At 31.9% G+C, this 21,670-nt stretch overlaps 1 protein-coding gene across 3 annotated transcripts in view; it reads left to right on the top strand.

Annotated features, from left to right (window-relative positions):
• The window catches only part of LOC114337406 (GTPase-activating protein CdGAPr), a 697,382-nt gene that overhangs the window by 665,262 nt on the left and 10,450 nt on the right, over nucleotides 1-21,670 (top strand). The window lies entirely within an intron of this gene.

Below are 21,670 nucleotides of genomic sequence, written 5' to 3'. Positions count from 1 at the left end.
ATTAGCTTGAAATTTACACTGGTTAATTTCAAATCAGATATCCCAGTTCAGTGCAGTCGAAGAACGACGACGTTCGCGACGTTGCACAGTGTGTCGATTAGAACAAGATAGGTGGACAAAATTATTTTTCATCATATTTACATTTGTATCGAGCAATAATATATTTTGATAATAAAATAAATCATTTTTATTAGTTAAAAACTGAATCAGAGAGGTCTAGAAGCCTAGAAAATAAATAAAAAAAATTAAAAACAAAAGTTTTTCTATACTTAATACATTATAAATACAACTACACTCACCGGCAGAGAAAACGGGCACCCCAACAAATAGGTCATTTTTAATGTCTTGTATTTCCTAAACCTGATGTCCGATTTAAGTAATTTTTTTAATATGTTATAGCCTTATTCTTTATCAATATCGCTGTAATAATATTGTTGCTAGACAGGTACATTGTCATTGTATACAGGGTGTACGAATCAAACTGTGTTTTTTTCTCAAACTTTGGAACACCCTGTGGAATGTTCTAGCTTTTATAAAATACTAAAATTAAAACCCAACTATAGCCACAGATTTTCTTAACATTCTGTTTTTTTATTCATTCGCTTATGTTGGATAATAAAAAAGTTAGGCACTTTAACAACTACCCCTGTTTTTCGTCAATACAGGGTGTGTTTCAATAAGTACGGCAAGCTTTAAGGGGTAATTCTGCATGATAAAATAATGACAGTTTGCTTTATAAACTTATGCCCGCAAATACTTCGTTTCTGAGATAGGGGGTGTTGAAATTGTTCTTACAAACTGACGATTTATTTATTGCTCTAAAACGGTTTGTGATATGCAAATGAAATTTGGTAGATTTTAAGAGCTAGTTATTGCGCATTTTTTGCGCAAAATACGTGTACGAGGTATGTCAAAAAATATGAATTTTACTCAAGAGTGAAGTAGCTTTATTTTTCACAATATTGAAAATTGTTATAATGAAAAGTTGTTTGGAATTAAGAACTATATTTTAATATGCAATTTCATCCTTCTAATTGAAAAAAAAAAATTGAATTTGTTTTTTAATTATGGATAACCATTATTATTTTCAGTTATTTCAATTATGATAACTTTTTTATTATTAATTTTACGAAAAAACAGTTATTCTTTATAAAATGTTCTGCATGGTTTAAAACCTAAAATACAATCAAGGCTTTTAACCATGCAGAACTTTTTATAAAGTATACATTTTTTTCGTAAAATTAATAATAAAAGAGTTATCATAATATAAATAACTGAAAATAATGTTGATTATCCATAAAAAAAATTCAAAATTTTTTCAATTAGAAGGATGAAATTGCATATTAAAATATAGTTCTTAATTCCAAAGAACTTTTCTTTATAACAATTTTCAATATTGTGAAAAATAAAGCTACTTTACTCTTGAGTAAAATTCATATTTTTTTATATACCTCGTATACGGCTTAAAAAAATTGATAAGCGATGGTTGTATTTTAAGTTTTAGACCATGCACAACTTTTTATAAAGAATAACTTTTTTCATAAAACTAAGAATAAAAAATTTTCCTATATGATGCCGACTTAATTGGTATAAACATAAATATATAAAAAAAAATTAGAAAAAAATAGCACAAATATTATCCATCTGCAACAATTAATCTGTGTAAATTAAGGAAAACTTAAATTTCGTGTGAAAAAATGATGAACGGAACTCAACTGATTTATTCTATTACAATAAAAATACGTACCTTTGGACGCTATTACTAAAAATAAAAAGAATGATGTGCAAGCGTGTGCAGGTTATAATAAGTATTATTATTAATGGGAAAGGTCCAGCTATGATATATTGAAAATTTAGCCCGGATACAAAAGGGTACAAGTAATTGCCACCCTTCCAAAGTTTTAAAACGAAGTAAATTTCCTTCGTTCATCATAAAAACTTTTTTTAATATTGTTTGATTATTTGATAGATTTATTGGGTTAGAAAAAATGAGCACCAGCATAACCATTAGCCATCTTCAACAATTGATCTTTAAAAATTAAGGAAAGGAAAACATTACTTTCGTGTGATTGAAATGATGTACCGAATTCAACTGATTTATTCTATTACAATGAGAATACGTACTTTTGGGCTCTATTACTCAACGATGGGATGTGTTAGACATAAACAAATATTAGAGTAGCATATTTTGGGGTATTGTTTACAATATTCAAATAATAATTCTTTTAATTTTGAATATGACTTTTGTCCTCCTAGCTAGGCTCATCGACACACTGTGCGCTGTCTTGAAATTTACACTGGTTAATTGAAAATCAATAATCTAATTTATTGTATTGAAAGTTTATATGTTCCGAAAAAAGATTTCCAATACTGTATATACAAAATAGTACCTGTGATCCAAATTATTCGTTCTGTGTCTCACAAATCTCCACAGCACATAATTTTGCAACACCCTCGGTTCAGTGTTGCTCAACAAATAAATAAGTTCCATTAAATACTTCGTGCAATAGCATGCCACTGGAGTCATCAGATCGATATCATTTCCTAGAACTAAATCGAAGTAAGTCTTCCAATCAAACTGCGGGAAATACATCGTCAAAGCTGCGATATCAATTCTCAAATAGGTTTCGGAGATGTTCCTGCGTTCTTCTGGAGATGCCATGATCTTAGCCAACGACATTTCGAATTGTATGATGTCGTCGACGTCTTTTGAAGTTGTTTTCGGGTTAGCACCCATCAGATCTGCTATTGTCAGGATGAAGATTCTGTATGCCTGGATGTATTTTATGTTGGTTTCTTCCAAAAAGTACTCTCTAGAAGTTAACAAATAATTTGTACATGTTCAAACAAAAAATATTGTAAAGTACGCTCCGGTGAGAAAGAATCAGCGCAGATTTAAGAAATAACGACTTCTGAGCAGGAAAAAGCTGTGGAATACGTAGGGCACTCAATGAGGGTATTTGGCTCCGAATTCCATCCTACTACATCGATTTACTTGATATTTTCATAGTAAGTAGGAAATAGCTCAAGAAACAAAGTCTACCCTATGCCGATGTGCGCTTTTATCTTGGGGGTGGTTCCCACCCCGTCTCGGGGGTGAAAAATGTTTTGGTTAAAATAGCCACGAAAAATGGCAGAGAACCTAATTTTAAGCAAAACTGTTCTATAATTATTTTCTGAAAACTCAATACTTTTTGAGTTATTCGTGGTTGAAAATTGGCCATTTTCATTGAAAAATGACACCTTTTCGGACGGATTTTTGTGAATACCTTAAAAACTATGCATCTAACAAAAAAACTATAAAATATTTCTGTAGGTTATAAAAAAACAAAGAGATTCGTTCCTTCATAAATCTTCTTGTTAAAATAGAAAGAGGGATATGGTACGTAAAAAGAGTTTGTTTTTTTGCTGCATACTCAAATCGGTGTATTTAACTTGAAATAACAGAGAAATGGTCGATTTTAGGTGTATAATGATAATTACAACTTTTATAGTGCTTAAAAATACCTTTAAAATGAGCAATACTAAATGTCGATTGCATTCAAACTAAGCGAGATATTCTGCAAAAAAGTTGATGACTAATGCATTTTAAGAAGAAATGAGAAGTATATTTAACCCCTCATCCATCAGAATTTAAATACATCGTTTTCCTTCTACAATACTTTTTACTATAGTGTTATTTATATGTTTAAAAAGTTGGACTGGTTTAAAATGAATAGTTTTTGAAAAAAAATAAGATCAAATTATAGAGCGCATTTTTAAAATTTTCTTAAAAATCTTCCTTTTTCTCCATGTAACTCGAAAATGATAAGAGATACGAAAAAAAGATACCACACAAAAATATAGGGTTTTTTCAGATAAAAATTTTCATTTTATTTGTCATTACTGTATCTCTTATCATTTTCAAGTTATGGAGAAAAAGCAAGATTTTTAAGAACATTTAAAAATGCTCTCTATAATTTTATCTTTTTTTTTTCAAAAACCATTCTTTTTAAACCCGTCCAACTTTCTGAACATAGAAATAACACTATAGTAAAAGGTATTGTAGAAGGAACTGCATTTACATTTTGGCGGATGGGTGTTAAAATTCCTTCTCATTTTTTCTTAAAACACATTAGTTATCAATTTTGTTTGCAGCATATCTCGATTAGTTTTAATGTAATGGACCTTTAATATAGCTCATTTTAAAGGTCTTTTCAAGCACTACAAAAGGTATTGATAGCGTTATACACGTAAAATCGACCGTTTCTCTGTTATTTCAAGTTAAATACACCAATTTGAGAATGTACCAAAAAACAAACTATTTTCACCTACCATATCTCTTTTTGTATTATAACTAGAAGAGTTATGGAGGCAAGTGTCTCTTTGTTTTTTTATAGCTTACAAAAATGTTGAATATAATTTTTTTAGTTGGATGCATAGTTTTTAAGGTATTCGCAAAAAAACTTTCGAAAAGGTATTATGTTTCAATGAAAATGGCTAATTTTCAACCACGAATAACTCAAAAAGTATTCGAGTTTTCAAAAAAAAATATGGATCAGTTTTTGCTTAGAATTAGGTTCTCTAGCGAATTACGTGATAATTTTAACCAAAAAATTTTCCACCGCTGAGAAGGGGTGGGAACCACCCCCAAGATAAAAGCACACATCGGCATAGGGTAGACTTTGAATTAGGAGATAAGTAGAGGCTAGGCCCAAAATTTAATTAAAATCCATGCAGTAGGATAGAATTCGGAGGTTATATCCTATTCTTGCTCCCATTGACTGGCGTACGAAGAAAACCAACGCGAAGAGTGTTGACACTGCTCATAACACGACCTTTTATCAAGGGGAACGGAGCAAAATGAAAAAATTTTGACGAATGTCAAAATTTTCAATTTGTTCTAAATGTATTCATTTTTTTTCGAATCCTGAGAAAAATAATAAATATTTTTGAAAAATTTAAACGCATAATGAAAGATTACGTTATTACCGAGGGCTGAAAGTCCCTGAAAACTTCTATACTGTTTATTTTAATAAGTTACTGGGGTAAAAATAAAAGAGAAAATTTAGTGTGATTTTTAATTGCAAATATTTCATTCAAAAGAAACTTTTTATTTATTCTAAGGGATATTCGACCCTCGGTAATAAACTAATCTTTCATATATTTATAATCTTTATCCCTTCTACCCTGAGGTGTAGGGATCTGTTTCTGATTCTTTCATTATTTTTCGTTCTTCGCAAATTTCTTCCATATCTTTCTATTCTCTGTTAATTTTTTGGTATCGTTCCATGTTGTTCCCCTCTTTTCTAAAATATCTATTATTACTGCATTCCACTGTCTTCTTGGTCTACCACGTTTTTTTTCCTTTCTATATTTCTACTTTCCCATATTCTTTTAATAGGTATATTATCACTCATTCTTTGTAAGAGTAGTATGTATTTCATTTTGCGTTTAAATTTTTCAAAAATACTTATTTTCTCAGGATTCGAAAAAAATTAATACATTTAAAACACATTGAAAATTTTGACATGCGTCAAAATTTTGCATTTTGCTCCGTTTGCCTTAAGAACATTTGGCGACAAATGAGTTAAGAACATTTGCTCCGTTCGCCTTAAGACAATATAATGGGAAGTCTCAAAACAATTAAAAAAGTCAGATTGTGGTTGGGAGAAAACTAAAGCATCTATTGTGCAGTGGCCTGCATTCGTGGCCAGCAATTTGCTTGCATCATTCTATCTAATTTGAGGTCTCTACTTCTCTTACTTTTTCTTGGTCGACATTCAAGAATTCGCTCCGTCCAATTCTTTCTATGCCCAGTTCCATTTTAGCATGTCAATATTTTGGATCGCATCTGGTCGTCTTCTTATTTCTTCGTTGGAATTGCGATCGCTAAGCTTAATGTTGACTATTCTCCTACTGGCCGAAGGTACTGACCGAAGGTTTTTTCCTTTAAAGTATTTGGCAAGTTTGAAAGTTAGAAAAATGTTTACTGTATCAGTCACATTTTCACTAAGAAAATGTCTTTTGGCCAACTAAAGTGGCAAATACCTCAATTTCATGTAACCAAACCAACCAAGAAAATGTCAAAACAAATAAGACGAAGAAACTTTCAAAAAAACTGTTAGATATTATTACAGAATACACTAAATTTTCACCTAAATTCACCGTAAAAAATACACTAGAACTAGTTAATAAAATACAACATTTTCAATTGCCCAACTCTAGACTAATTTCATTTGACGTAAAAAATCTTTTTCCTAGTGTTCCTCCTACAGAAACTTTTGTTCTAGTTAAAAATCTTTTAGACCATAATAGTACAAATCCGATCATTGCATCTGAAATTTTACACATTCTTGAAATTTGCATAAATCAAGACTATTTTGAATTCAATAATCAAATATATACAAACAACAGTGCAGGACTTATTATGGGTAATCTTCTAAGCCCATTGCTATCAGATATATTTATGAACCAGCTTGAAACAACAATTTCTAAACATCCCGTATTTAAACAGTTCGAATATTGGTGGAGATACGTGGATGATATACTAGTATACTTTACAGGAACTAACAGGCAACTTGACCAATTTCTATCATACATTAATTCACTTCATAGTAGTATTGAGTTTACAATAGAAACAGAACAGAATAAGTCCTTAAACTTTCTAGATGTAACAATTACCAGACTACACAACAAACATAAGTTCTCCGTATATCATAAACCTACCCATACTGACACAACTATACACAATTCATCATACCATCCTACACAACACAAATTATTAGCAGCCTACCATAGCATGATACATAGACTGACAGAAATTCCCATGTTAAAAAATAACTTCGAAATAGAACTGAACATCATTAAGCAAATATCAGTAAACAACGGCTGTAACGAACAAACTATTAATAAAATTTTAAACCAAAAACTCCATAAGAAAGCCCTAAAATTAGTCTATCCACCACCACAGAAAGAACCCAGTACCTTAGAAAACAGACAAGATAACAACAAAAATAGCCAGATACATAAAAAAGAAAGGAATAACACCAGCTTTCAGAACTAACAACAACTTAAGCAAATATATTAAGAACAATAAGAGCCGAAAGAGAAAGCAACTACAGAGTGGTGTTTACAAACTAACTTGTGGTGACTGTCCGAAAACTTACATCGGTCAAACTGGCAGAACCTTTGACAAACGGATAGCAGAACACAAAAGGGCTTTCAACAATAAAAAAACAGAGGCTTCTACATACGCACTTCACCTTCTGGATCATAATCATTCTTTTAATGAAAAGTTTCAAATCCTGTATATTCAAAATAAAGGCCTTAAGATATCTATATCAGAATCTATGGAAATTAAAAAATTGAAAAATACAGATTTAATTCTGAACGACCAACTCCAGACAAACAGCTCATCACTCCTCAACCTGTTCAGTTAAAGACTTTAAAAAGGCAAACACATAGTAAACTAAATCACTTGAGAAAGGCACTCTGCCGAAACAGCTGTAGTCACATAGTTATAATAAATTTTGTGGAAGTATAGAAAACAAACGTTTTCAGTGTTTTATTGTTAGAAGAAAATGGAGATGGCACGGCCACAACGCTGCGTAGACCTCCAGATGATATTGCCAGGACTTCGCTGAATTGGAATCTTCAAGGCCGACGGAAAGTCTATTTCTTCTTGCGCCGTCTCCTTGATGGCAACTATAGCTGTGGAAACTACTGCACGAAAAATGTCTGCGGATAAGCGGTCGAACCATCTTCTCAGGTCCTTCAGCCACGAGGTCTGGCTTTTGCCCTATACTTTACCTTCCAATATGATTTGAAGTACGACGGAAAGTAGAAGACCTAAAAAAATTGGAATAGGAAGTACTGCATGCAGGGAAAAAAAAGGGAAAATTCTGGCTTTAACTCAAACCACTAGCGAGAAATAAAGTGCGCTGGAGACACTTCGTGGAAGCTCTAGGTTCCTCTTAGGAATCTTGAGATTCCTACTCTTATCTTTCCTTACTTCTTAGCGCGCTACCTCTGACTCTTAACAATAACTCAGAATGACCTAACAATAACTCAAAATGGTCACCACCATTTATAGTAAACTATACTGTCATATGATACTATACTATACAGGGTGTAACAAAAATACAGGTCATAAATTAAATCACATATTCTGGGACCAAAAATAGTTCGAATGAACCTAACTTACCTTAGTACAAATATGCACATAAAAAAGTTACAGCCCTTTGAAGTTACAAAATGAAAATCGATTTTTTCGAATATATCGAAAACTATTGGAGATTTTTTTATTGAAAATGGACATGTGGCATTCTTATGGCAGGAATATCTTAAAGGAAAATTATAGTAAAATTTGTGCACCCCATAAAAATTTTATGGGGGTTTTGTTCCCTTAAACCCCCTCAAACTTTTGTGTACATTGCAATTAAATTATTTTTGTGGTACCATTAGTTAAATTCAATATTTTTAAAACTTTTTTGGCTCTTAGTATTTTTTTGATAAGGCAGTTTTTATCGAGTTGCGGTTTCTTTTTTAACATGTTTACATAAAGATTTTATGGGGGGTTTTGTTCCTTTAAACCCTCCAAATGGTTGTGTACGTTCCAATTAAACTATTACTGCGATACCATTAGTTAACCTTCCGATGACCAACCTTTTTTTGTTACACGGATGACCAACGGTGGTAAAAAATGACCCCAGGTCAAAAATGACCCCAGGTCAAAATTGATCCCAGGTCAAAAATGACCTGGAATGAATGTTTTCATAATTTATATCTTTATCTAACAATACATCCTCGTTTTCTGATACTATTTCATCTTCTATATCATCATAAAAATCGCTAGCAGTAACAATTTCCTGTAACTCAGCCTCAGTAAGATATTTGCGGGCCATATCTTATGCCGGATTTATACTCAGCCATTGCCACTGCTGCTGCCGCTGTCGGAAATATTGCCCGAAATACGATATCGACGCGAGTGAGGTGTTCACATCAGTTCCTCGCCAATGTCCTCACAACTCATTAACCGAACGACTCACAAGAATGGAATGTGACGACAGCATCGTCTTGCTCCCTTACTCACTTGCCGCTTTGCCGGCGGCAAGTGAGAGAGAGAGTGGTTTAATGTGAATACTTAGTCGCGCTCGCGCTGCCAGTCCTTTGACTTCCACCTCGAAAATCGACTTTTGAGGGAGCGCCGTGCAATGGCAGTAGCATGAGCAACAGCAGCGCGAGTGAGCTATTTACACATTCACGCTGTCCACTTCCCTGCCCAATTCCCTGTCCAATGGGACTGAGTGTAAATGCGGTATTATATGTACACAAAATACTAAGAAACTATAATAATATACGCCAGGAAATAATAATAATGACTAACTGTAGCAGACAGGAATGTCATGATTCGTACATAACATGCACCGCAGTCTAAAAATAGATTTTGATAACGCGCAGTGTAAAACTACTTGGAATTCCACATAATAGACGGTATTTTACTAAACATCAACTTCAGAATATATGTTTTATTCGTAAAATATAGGGGATTTTTTTTATTTCAAAATTTGAGGATATCTAGAATGATATTAAAGAAAAACATACGCTGGGGTCCAAATTTACCCTCCTTGGTCATCCGAAGGTTAAACACGGTGTTTTTAAAACTTTTTTGCTTCGTTGTATTTTTTCGAGAAGGCACCTTTTATCGAGATGTGGCTTCTTTTTATGATTCAAAATAAATATACCTAAAAATGTAAATCATAAATAATTTTTCCTATTATTACCAAGTCTCCATTATCGTACTTATAACCCACCACATATACAAATAATATGTGGTGGATTTGACAACTATTTCAAATATATATATAGGAAAAATTCATCGAGTAATTTGCTGGTGTATACACGTGTATAAAATCGCTCCTGCTATTTAGTAAATTTAAGTGGTACAAAAATGATAAAAACAAGTGAGTTCTTCAACAACTAATCCACAAAAGTGCACGGACATCTTCATCTAAAAAGTGAGTTAAAAATATTAGATAAATACACCTAAATTGCAGAAAATCCTTAAATAGAAGCGAATAAAGACTAAAATCCAGTAAAGTAGCTGAAGTCACTTTTTGTCGAATATTCTTGCTAGACATCAATTCCACCAAAATTAATAGACGAATCACTGCGGTAAATAATGGTAGACGTTATTAACGAAGCTACAAATATATCTCAACTTACCGTTTCAGACCTGACCAATCTTATACATAACGCGATTAAAGAAGTTACTAGTAAACAAACACTTGAAATTAAAAATGAAATTGCAGCTAGTCTGGAAAACATTTCGCAAATAATAGAACAAAATAAAAAAGTAATTGAACTTGAAAATAAAGTTTGCTTTCTAGATAGAAAGATAAGAAAAAATAATGTGGTTATATTTGGCTTCAAAATCACAGATAAGAATAATTTACTGTCAGAAGTTCTTGCAAAATTAAATTCCCTTTTAGAGATAAATCTCAAAGCAGAAGACATCAACAACGTCTATCAAACACAAAGAGATCCTCAAAAGTCGCCTGTATTTCTCGAGTTTGTCTCCTTTTTAAGAAAGCAAGATCTGTATAAAAATATTGTAAAATTAAAAGGAACAGGTATATCAATAGTAAATGATGCATCCGTTGAGGACAGGGTAATACAAAAAAAAACTCTCAAAACATTTAAAGTTAGCCAGAGAACAGAACCTGCGAGCTAAGATAAGAGGTTATAAATTAGAAATAGAGGACCAGATATACACAGTAGATGATTTGGAAGACCTAGAACAACAAGTAGACTCGCCGTCTTCAGATGAAAGCGATACATGTAGCACTAAATCCAACCAAAATATTACTGTTCATAAACATACTGAGGCCGGCACTTCGATCCAAAGAGTGAGAAGCCAGTGTTCAAGAAACGGAAGCGAGGAAAAATTAACTACAGCCCTAAAACGAGAAACCAGAAACAAAGGCTCCTTTATTTCTTTTTGGTGGAATGAACTCTAATTTTGTTTCTTAGATTTTTATGCTAGATTATACTAATTTATTTTTCTTTTTTTGTATTCTGGTGATTAGGGAATTTATTTATTTTTATAATTAAATGAGTTTTATGTCGTTCATATCAATATTTGTAACTATGCGTCAATATATCAACTAAAAATTATATGAATGCTTATATACACAACATTAACTAAAAAAAAAACAATATTTTAAAATTGTACATTTATTTTCAATTCTTTTCAGCTTAGTATATCTGTAAATTTTTTTTTCTTTTTTATTTTCATAATACGTTTTTTCAACACGCTTAAATTTGGGTATTATTTAGTTTGAATATATTTTGATAGATTTTGTACTTATTTAATAAAATGAATGAGCCATTATCTGTTTGTCATATAAATGCAAGATCTATCTTGGCTAACTTTATTGCTTTTAAAGATGCTGTGTTTAATAAATTTGACTTAATTACAGTATCGGAGTCCTGGCTAAAACCAAATATTGTAAATAGAGTAGTCGATTTACCGGGATACAAAATTTTCAGACGGGATAGATCTTTGAGAATAGGTGGAGGTACTGCTGTATATATTAAAAATAGTTTAAAGCCTAAACCTATTACTAATCTGGACAATATTACTTCCGAACAGTTATGGATCTCGTTTTGTTATAATAATAAAACTTACGCTTTGGGTTCACTTTACAGGCCTAATGATTTTTCTTATCACGATTTCGCTAACGATCTTGACTTATGTTTAGGTACATTATCGCCATCGTATGACTATATTGTTTTTGCTGGGGATCTTAATATTAATTTTTTAGAACCGAGTAGCCTACAATGTAGAACTCTACAGTCAATTTTTGACACTTACAGCCTTACTCAAGTTGTTGACCAACCAACAAGAGGTCCAAAACTACTCGATATTATATTATGTACGGAAGCTTTAAAAATCAGTAATGTAAAAGTTACTAAGTGTCCTTTAGTATCAGATCACTCCATGCCATCTTGTTACTTTGGATCACCGGGTATAAAAAAATTTAAACCTTTTGAATTCACTTTTCGTGACTTTAGAAATTTTGAACCGCATTATTTTCATCGAGATCTAGCAGCTTCCGACCTTCAACAAATTTATCTACTTAATGATATTGAAAGTAAAATCAACGTATTAAATTCCACTATTCTAAATTTATTTCAAATTCATGCACCTCTTCGTCAAATTAAAATTACAAGACAAAAGGCTCCATGGTTAACAGACACATTAAGGTATATGATGAAATTAAGGGATAAAGCATTATTAAAATTTAAAAAATCAAAAAATGAGAATCATTGGAATTTTTACAAATCAATTCGTAATGAAGTTAATCATGCAATTAAACGCGAAAAGAAGGCGTATTTTGAATTTCAGTTACGGCGAGGAAAAAATATGTGGAAAGAAATGAAGAAGCATAACATCATTAGTAATAAAAAATCGTCGTCATTTATTCCTGATCATTTGCAAGATCCGGATTCTATAAATAATTATTTCGTTCATGGTATTGGTGGTCACGACATTCCTGATGCTGACGTTTTAAACCACTATTCTTCTTCTAAAATTCCTGGTGTTGATAATTTTAGTTTTACAGTAATTGATGAGTTAAAGGTATATGAAAAAATACTTTCAATAAAATCAAACGCTTCTGGACATGATAACATTAATATCACTATGATTCTTTATTGTTGCCCCTACATTTTACCATTTATTACTCACATATTTAATTTTTGTCTACAAAAATCTATTTTCCCTTCTGTTTGGAAAGAGTCGAAAGTCATACCTCTTCCAAAAACTGATAGTCCTGTTGACTACAATGAGCTGCGTCCCATAAGCATTCTATGTACCTTTTCTAAAATCCTAGAAAAAGTGATGGATGAACAAATTAGGCCAGGAGCGTCATTTGAAATTTTGTTTGGGGGGGGCAAGCACTATATATACAATACATTATATATGATGTTATGATGAATATTGATGTATTTTTTGTAAATTTCAGTCATTTTTTAGGGCCAGGGGGGGGCAAATGCCCCCCCCTGGACGCCCAAATGACGCCCCTGAATTAGGCAACACATTACCAAATTTCACCTCCTACCAGAACATCAGTCAGGTTTCCGTCCTGGATATAGCTGCACTACCGCACTTCTTAAAGTTTTAGATGACATTTACTCTTATATTGACTCCAACAACCTGTGCATACTAGTTTTATTAGATTACTCGAAGGCATTTGATAAAATTAACCACCCTCTACTTCTCTCACTATGTAATTTTATGTCTTTTAGTAAACAAGCGCAAAAAATGTTGAAGTCATATTTAGATCAAAGATCTCAAAGCGTGTTTTTAAATAAAAAGTCGTCAAATAAAATATACCTATCACGAGGAGTTCCGCAAGGTTCTATATTGGGACCTTTGTTGTTTTCGATATACACCTCCCAGTTCTCAAGTTATTTAAATTATATGAAATCTCACTATTATGCAGATGACACACAATTGTACTTAGAGTTTAAAGAATCAGAAGTTGAAAATGCTTGTTCTAAAATTAATAAAGAACTAAAATCTATTTCAGACATTTCAAACAAATTCTGCTTAGGCATAAATCCCTCAAAATCCAAAGCCACGCTGTTTGGACGTAGAATAGAGAAAAATCGAGTAAATAATAAAATACATTTAAAAATCAATAACGAAAATTTAATTCTATCTAATTGTGAAAAAAACCTGGGACTCATATTAGATGACTCCCTAACGTTCTCTAATCATATTTCATCAATAATTCAGAAAGCATTTTGTAATTTAAAACTTTTATTCTCACATAGACAAATGTTTAATAGAACCACTAAAATTATGCTCTGCAATAGTCTAGTGCTTTCACAGTTTAATTACTGTGATGTAATATATGGACCAGCATTAACACAACTAGATCAGAATCGTTTGCAACGAATTCAAAATATGTGTGTCCGTTTCATTTGTGGTATCAGACGTCGAAATCCAACTTCTAAGCATCTTGCAGATCTAGGATGGTTAAATGTTAGTAACAGGCGTATTCTTCACGGATCAGTATTATTTCATAAAATAATGCTAACCAAAAAGCCCTATTATTTATATAAAAAAGTTAAAAAAAGGTCAGAAGTACATAATATTAATGTCAGATTCAAAAATAAACTTAATATACCGAAACATAAAACCTCGTTATTTCGATCTTGCTTCTCTTACAATATTGCTAATCTGTACAATATGATCCCTGAAAATTTCAAAACTTTACCCATCTCTCAATTTAAATCCAACGTAAAAAAGTCTCTATTTAATAATAGCATAAAATTAAAATTTAGATTATAAACCAGTAAATTTGGCTACATTCGTTTAAATGATTGCAAAGTTTATTCAATAAAAATTTATTCAATAAAAATAGATAATTAGTGTTATTATCATATACGATAAATTTATTTTAGCATGTAAATAGGTCTATAGGTTACACTAGAATAGTAATTATTTGTATTGCGGTTACGTGGAAGAGCGCTTCTTAGCTGGTGTTTCTAGGAACATCATCTAAGAGCGAACGTCGCCTTTTGCTTTATTATAATTATTACTGTTTGTCTAGTTTGTATTTTTTTTTGAAAAAAAGCAATAAAGTCATTATTATTATTATTATTATTATATCTTGATAAAAACTTACTTTTCGAAAAAGTACTAAGAGGCAAAAAAGTTTTTAAAACATTGTGTTTAACTAATGGTACTACAATAATAATTAAATTGGAACGTACACAAAAGTTTGGGGGGTTTAAAGGAACAAAACCCCCATAAAATTTTTATGGGGTGTCTAAATTTCACTATAATTTTTTCTTAAGATACTGCTGCCATAAGAATGCTACATGTCCATTTTCAATACAAAATCTCTAATAGTTTTCGATATATTGGAAAAAATCGATTTTAATTTTGTAACTTCAAAGGGCTGTAACTTTTTTTTTGTGCACATTTGTACTAGGGTAAGTTAGGTTCAATCGAACTATTTTTGGTCCCAGAATGTGATTAAATTTATGATCTGTATTTTCGTTACTCCCTGTATAACAATATAAAATTACCTGGATGGCAGTCCTAAAGTAGTCTGGTCAATGTGCACAATATATTCCTTCGAATTCTTCATATCAGGCCCGACCCATTGGGCTATCAATATATCATTATTTAACATCCTTAAAGTTGCCAACAACCATATTATATTAAAATCATTTTTCCTCCAGTTTGGTTCCAATATTGGCCAACGCCCTAGTTCTTTTAAAATCCTTTTTAATGGCTCTTCCCCTCTTTTCTTTAGAATCTCTTCGTTCATACACGACTGATAAAATAATCTAACTTTAACGATTGCGTCTGTGGGTTGATGAGGTAAGAAATCTTTGTCTATGAAACTCTTTGTTAGAAAATACGGACTTTTGGATGATTTTTCAGCCTTTTCTGTGAGTAGCATCTTAAGAGCTTGGTCGAGGTTTTCTCGTACCTAAATATTGTAAAAACAGTATGTTAGTTTTAAACTAGTAAGGTAATGAGTCGGCAGATAGCCAAGCGGACCTGGGCCCCGATTTTTGACCCTTCGCTTCGTTATCGAACGTATTCGCTTCGTATACTAAACAGATACGAAACGAATACGTTCGATAACGAAGCGAAGGGTCAAAAATCGAGGCCCAGGACGAATCGCATTTACTTCGCTGTGAATAATCTAGTGGTCGATGGTTCAGACCGTAAACCAGAAAACAAAAAAGCTAACGTAGTAGTTTAAAATTATAAATGGATCTGCTACTTAAACTGAAATATGCTGTATATCGGATCGATCTATGGATGAGTAGTATAGCAAGAGGTGGGGACTTGCGGAAATATTAATTTTTTGGGAGCTCTATTGCAACACCAGCCACCTGTTACAACAACTTACAAAGTGCAAAATATGCTATTCCTCTATCAGAGTTCATACTTCTGGAGCTTGAGTTAAAGTAGACAAATTGTATGGTGAATAGAAAAATGGAAGATACATTGAAAGAAGAATTTAATACATATAGATAAAAAACAAACTATCTATCTATATTCGAGCCTTAGTCTATCCATCTTTGGACATTGGCCTCCCCGTCTCTTTTCCACTGGTTTCTATCTAGCGCTGTGGTCATCCATCTGGATCCGGCACACTTTTTGAGGTCGTCGCGGTCGCTCCATCTCATCTGAGGCCTTTTAGCCCGATCAAAGAACAATCTGACCGCAAAATAAATAAAGGAAGGATGAAAATTTGGGAATAGGTAGTTGAAATTGTCTATTATTATATTCGAAAAAGTTTACAATTCTACATCCCCTCCATTTTACAAAAATGGAGGGGAATACCCCCTCTCGAAGGTGAAAAATATACATTCAAAATAAGACCGGAATTTGATAAAATGACTAATTCTAAACAACTTCTGTTCTATAGAGTTTTTTCGCTAAATCAATACTTTTTGAGTTATTTGCGAGTGAATATGTTCATTTTTAACAAATAAAGACATGTTTTTGTACGGTTTTTCGGAGATAACTCAAAAAGTCAGTATTTTATTGCAAAAAATATTCTTAGCAAAAATATAGCTTATAAAAAATTGAAAAAATGGTGTATGAGTGAGGTCTGTAGACCCAGTAGAAGCAGAGTTGTAGCTAATGAAAAGTAGGTTTTTCTTCGTCAAATTCCAAATCGAATATTTCAATGTGAAATAACTCAAAAACCGAGCACTTTTCGGGAAAAATTAATTTTAACTTTTTTAAAGCGTTTAAAAGAAGGTTTATTTTTGTTTTTGAAAAAACTTCTAACATTAAAAGTAAGTGAGTTACGCTCAAAATATTGTTGGTCCCTTTTATTTTTTGGTAAAAAAAATCGCGAAAATCAGCTCTTAATTAGCATCACAAATAAATTTTATCAGTACCACTTGACAAATTATTTTGCTTATGTATTATTTATATGATCTGTAAGTTTCATCGGTTCAAAGCGATTATTTTTGAAAAAGCTGTAGTTAAAATGGCTTGAACGAGTAACTAATCACGAGTTTAGGCACATTTTGAACAGCCATAGCATAACCAATTTTTGTCTAACAAGAAAACAAAAAATCAAAAATATTCAGAAAAGCAAAACAAATATTTTATTACTCTTTGAGATTTTTGGTGTTGCTAATAATTTTTAAGTTAATTTCATAAAAAATTCCATTTTTCTTTTAATTAAAAAAAAATGTTTTATTTTAAACCCAATTTTTTTCAAAAATGAGCACTTTGAACCAATGAAACTTATAGATAATATAAACATTACATACGTAAAGTAACTTGTGAAGCGGTAACGATTAATTTTATTTGAGAAGCTAATTAGGGGGTGATTTTCGCGATTTTTTTAGCAAAAAATAAAAAAGACCAGCAATATTTTGAGCGTAACTCACTTACTTTTAATGTTAAAAGTTTGTTAAAAAACAAAAATAAACCTTTTTACAAAAATAAAATAAAACTTTAAAAAATTTGTATCCCGTACAAATTTGTATCCCGTACATATTTGTAAATTAAAAAATTTGAATTTGTTCATATAAAAAACCCGAAAATAGCTCCGTTTTTGGGTTATTTCAAATTGAATTATTCGATTTGGAATTTGACGAAGAAGAACCTACTCTTCATTAGCTACAACTCTGCTTCTACTGGGTCTACATACCTCATACATACACCATTTTTTTTTTCAGTTTTTTATAAGCTATATTTTTGCTACGAATATTTTTTTCGATAAAATACTTTCTTTTTGAGTTATTTGCGAAAAAACGGTCCAAAAACATGTTTTTTTTTGTTAAAAATAAACATATTCACTCGCAAATAACTCGAAAAGTATTAACTTAGTGAAAAAACTCTATAGAACAAAAGTTACTTAGATTTAGTCATTTTATACAATTTCGGACTTATTTTGAACGTATATTTTTTCACCCCGAGAAAATATTTTCACCCCGTATTTCCCAAGTTTTGTCAAATGGACGATTGGTAGAATTGTAAACTTTTTCTTAAATAATAATAGACAATTTCAACTACCTATTTCCAAATTTTCATCCTTCCTTTATTTTTTTGGAGGTTTTCGTTAAATTTTGTGTTCCCTGATCGAGCTATTTGAGGAAGGCCTCAAAAAAGAAACTATGTGAGACATATTCGGACGCCTACTTAAGAAATTACTTACCATTTCAAATATATCGTAAGTTGACCTATCCGGAGGAATGCTGTAATAGTTCTTCCAATTACCACAGGCATACTCATAGAAATCTACACATGGGTCAACTTGTGGGTTCATAAATTTTTTCATGATTTTGCTTTGCAGTGCTCTTATTTCTGTTGTACTTAAATTTGAGTACCATATTGGCCATATTCTAAAATTATTCACGCCACAAGATTAATCAGTACCCTAGTTATTCGAGTCTAGTTTTCTACGGTAATAATTGAAGACCTGAAATGTTAATTGATCTACTTTTTACAAATATCCTTTTATTCTTGCTGAGTGATCTATGTCCCTATGCCAGTACACTGCTAAAAGATCTATCTGCCAAACACTCTACAAATAGTGCAGTCAATGAGGATATTTGGCTCCGAATTCCATCTTACTGCATCAATTTACTTGTAATTTTCACAGTAAGTAGGGAATAGTTTAATAAAAAAGCCTACCCTATACACAGTGCCGCTTTTATCTTAGGGGTAGTCCCAGGGGAAGTGGCTAGAGAATCTAATTATAAGCAAAAACTTTTCTATAATGTTTTTTTGAAAACTCAATGGTTTTTGAGTTATTCGTGGCTGAAAATTTGCCATTTTCATTGAAAAATGACACCTTTTCGGATGGTATATACCTTAAAAATTATGCATCTAAGCATCTAACGAAAAAAACGATATAGAACATTTGTGTAGCTTGAAAAGAGATATGGTAGCTGAAAGATTTTTTTTGGTGCATGCTCAAATCGGTGTATTGAACTTAAAATAGAGAAATGGTCGAGTTAGGGATATAAATCTACGAATACCTTTTGTAGTGCTTAAAAAAACCTGAAAACGAGCACTGTTAAATATCGATTACATTCAAACTAAGCGAGATATGGTACAAAAAAAATTGATAACTAAAGTATTTTAAGAAAAAATGAGAAGTATATGTAACCCTTCATCCACCAGAATTTAAATGCAACGTTTTTCCTCTACAATACCTTTTATTATAGTGTTATTTCTATGTTCAAAAAGTTGGACGGATAGTCCAACCATAATGGTTTTTGAAAAAATAAGATCATATTATAGAGATCTTTTTGTATTATAACTAGAAGATTTATGAAGAAACGAATTTCTTTGATTTTTCATAAACTACAAATATGATTTATATAGTTTTTTTCGTTAGATGCATAATTTTTAAGGTATTCACAAAAAACTGTCCGAAAAGGTGACATTTTTCAAAGAAAATGGCAAATTTTCAACCACGAATAACTCAAAAAGTATTGAGTTTTCAAAAAAAATAATATAGAACATTTTTGTTTAGAATTAGGTTCTCTGCCACTTCCGTGGTTATTTTGAACAAAAAAATTTCCACCACCAAAAAGGAGGGGGCCACCCCCGAGATAAAAGCACACATCGGCATAGGGTAGACTTTGAATTAGGAGATAAGTAGAGGCTATTTCATAAATCCATGCAGTTGGATATAATTCGGAGGTAATATCCTGTTTTTGCTCTCATTGGGTGGAATGCATAAAACGTAGTACCTGCTAATGCTTCAAGTATGTACTACAGTTTTGCAGATTTTACTACAGTTACAAAGCAATACTACACTTACAAATGCTTTGTAAGTGTTTTACTACTCTTACAAAGTATTTAATGCTTTTTAAGCATTAAAAATATATGTAGTATATACTTGAACCATTAGCAGGTACTACGTTTTATGCAGTCCACCCTGACTGGCGTATTAGATCAATTAGTATTTGAGGTCTTCAATTGTACAAACACATGAACTCTTTCTTACTCATTCTTAATTTCTTCTTCGTTAATATCACTATCTTCTTTAAAATGTTTATTTTCTTTGGTATCAGTTTGCATAGTTGCATTTTTCACATTCGCAATCTCGCCTGATACTAAATTATCTATAGAATCAACGGCGATACTATTTTTGCTTAAATAAAAATTCTCCTCATTGGGATCTTCTCTATGCAATAAAGTATAATTAGAAGACAAGTCAGTATAGAGATCGTCATCTTCTTGTAGTTGTTTCTTGGACCGAGATCTATATAAATAATTCTCCTCGCAGAAACCCTTTCGAGAACTTTTAGAGAAGAAGTCTCTTCGGGGATCGTACTCTTTGAAAAGATCGTCTCTGCAATAATTGCTGGTTCGCTTCCTTTTTGTAACCTAGACAAAAATATTTAAAGGATTAGCGGAAATAATAATTATTATAATTATCATAATTATTATGATCACCGACTCAGACTGTTTAGTTTTCAATTAGATACACGCATTATAAATGGCAACATTGCTTCGCCGCTATTCACCTAATGTCGCGGCCATTCATCCAGTCATATTATTACTTATTATTTAAATATTATAGAAATAATATCATAGTTTCAAAAGAACTAACCGTACTACATACAGAATCATTGGTATAAACTCGATATTCGGGGGCAAAAATTGTTTTGATGTCTTTCAATATTTCTCTTCTGTCTTCGTCTTCTTGAAGCAAATCGGCCTGGTCGTATCGTTTTATGGATAACGGTGTCCTAGGACATTTTGAATCAACTGAAAAGAAAAGTAAAACTGATGTTAAGAAAAATATATAAAACATCGTCGTTTGACAGTTGTTTACTAAACGTCAAGAAAAGGAAGAATGAACGTATAGTACATACTGCTTATAAAGATAATAAGGGTATAGACGGGATCTTTGCATTTTACTTTCTTGTACAACGTAGGTTTTTCTTCTTCTTTTCTTCTTTCAGTGCCTTGACCTCCTAGAACATTGGCGATCAGTCGTATTATTTTTGCACCACACAAAACTGCACTTGTACAGAACTGCACCATACAAAAAAAATTGTAATTCAATAACCGAAATGCGCGTATTTTGCGAGCTTACAAGTTAGTAAACAATATGTAGTCGCAAAATAATTAATTTTATTCATTTTAAGTACAATTCTCTCTTAAGCAGGGAAGATGAGGAGGTTTTCTTGCGAAGGGTTTGCAGCTCAATAACCGAAACGCACGTATTTTAAGAGTTTATTCTTAGAATGTGTACGCATATTCTATACGAATTATATCTGCGATACGATTTTTCTCGACATTTTTCTCTTGAGTTGAATCAATTAAAGGGTTGTTTGGGGGTTAAGGGGTCGAGCTAAAAAATTGAAACTATATCACTTCGGAAGCTCATAAATAGCTCCTAATTCTGCCGCAAAAATCGATTCATTATCTCTATATTTAAGTAGTAGGGGGGCTGATTACTTAAAAAATTTTAAAATACTAAATTTCTGCTCAGTGTAACGAGCTCAAACTTAAAAAGCTTATAAATAGCTTGTAAGTTAGCGCTATTTATTTTTTAATTTCTGCAAGGCAGGTGCAGGGGCAGCTCAACAGGGGGGTAAATCTGCCTGTCCCATGTTAAATATTATAGGTTCACTTTTTAGACATCTGACTTTTTTAGAATAT

Source organism: Diabrotica virgifera, chromosome 2 (assembly GCF_917563875.1).
Source record: "Diabrotica virgifera virgifera chromosome 2, PGI_DIABVI_V3a".
Classification (NCBI taxonomy): domain Eukaryota; kingdom Metazoa; phylum Arthropoda; class Insecta; order Coleoptera; family Chrysomelidae; genus Diabrotica; species Diabrotica virgifera.
The sequence above is the reverse complement of the archived record's forward strand: the minus strand, read 5'-3'. Positions and strand labels throughout refer to the sequence as shown.